Source organism: Empidonax traillii, unplaced genomic scaffold, assembly GCF_003031625.1.
Source record: "Empidonax traillii isolate 1590-97213 ecotype Southwest subspecies unplaced genomic scaffold, ASM303162v1 scaffold1247:size388203, whole genome shotgun sequence".
NCBI classification, from domain to species: domain Eukaryota; kingdom Metazoa; phylum Chordata; class Aves; order Passeriformes; family Tyrannidae; genus Empidonax; species Empidonax traillii.
This window is the reverse complement of record NW_020956440.1, coordinates 240,563-241,793: the sequence shown is the minus strand read 5'-3', so window position 1 is coordinate 241,793 and position 1,231 is coordinate 240,563. Positions and strand designations below refer to the sequence as shown.

Genomic DNA, 1,231 nt, shown 5'->3' with positions numbered 1-1,231 from the left:
CAGACCCTTCCCAGACACAAAGCTCTCAGTAATGGAGAGCTTTCAGCAGGGCTTAATGAAAGGTGCTTTTGACTGACTGCTAAGAGAAGCTGATGTGCTCCAGCTACAAAAATGAGAAGATAAAAATGCCAATAAACCCCAGGTTCACACTCTATAGAGAGATGATTTGTAATGAGAAATAATACAGAGAGAGAAGTCAAGTCCTCTGTCTCCCTGTGTAGTTTACAATGTATTATCCTCTTGCTGATGACCTGCGTGAGTTTTTCCATGACTGAAGGGGCCTCTTCACCGGGGATGGGTAATAAACATCTTCCTCAGGCCCATTCTCATCACTCCACGTTTCAGTGTGTCAAGGTGAGCTCTTACAAACACCCCCTCGTTCTGCTGCTCTGGGCACACGTGTCCTGCAGGGGCTTTGCCTTCGGGGCCCTGGGGGCACCAGCAGCTCCCAGGGGAGCAGCACCCTCAGGGCAGAGCCCTCCAGCACCCCATCTTCTCACATACCTGGTTTGACTGATTCCTGGTTAAGAAGACTGAACTCAAGAGCTTGTTCTTCTCCAGTTAAAGTAACGGATAAATGGATAAATTTTCGATTCCTAAATTTTACTTTAGGTTGATAAAACGCTGTAATCAGGTCGGGAATATTTGGATTAAAGAAATAAAAATTAGGGTTTCTCAAGGTGGGCTCTGTGCTTTGGGAAAACAGCAAATCTTTTTGTCTTCCCTAATCAAAGGGATTGCAACCAGAATTAGCTGGATTATGAAATACAGAGTGATTTATTACAAAAGCTCTGCCTCTAAGCAAAAATCAAATTGGGCATCTGAAGCTTCACCCTTCATCTGAGCAATCCCTCATTTTCCAGCCTACTGTGTGGGCTTTGTTTTATTTCCTTTTTATTTCTGAGGAAAATTGGTGTTGGGTCTTGGGAGACTGATGGCTGGAGGGTTGAGCTTGGTTTTTTTCCCCTCCTCTTAAGAGTTAAATTGTGAATCTTGGGGCATCAGTAATATATGTTCCTTCTTCAAGGGCTGTGTTATTCTTCTGTAGCCTTTTCAGTGCAGATTAAACTGCTGTCGAGCTATTCAACCGCCTGTGGAGGTCAGGGAGGGTCAGCAATTTAATCCTTGAAATATGTATTTAGGTTACAAACTCATTATGATAAAAGTCCTAATATTTTCCCCCAATTCTTGCTTTGTGATGTGTCATTTACATTTCAAATTTGTCCTTTTC

The 1,231-nt window shown here is 43.1% G+C and overlaps 1 protein-coding gene across 1 annotated transcript in view; it reads left to right on the top strand.

Moving 5' to 3' along the window:
• Positions 1 to 1,231, top strand: part of CNTN4 (contactin 4) — a 235,360-nt gene that overhangs the window by 137,243 nt on the left and 96,886 nt on the right. The window lies entirely within an intron of this gene.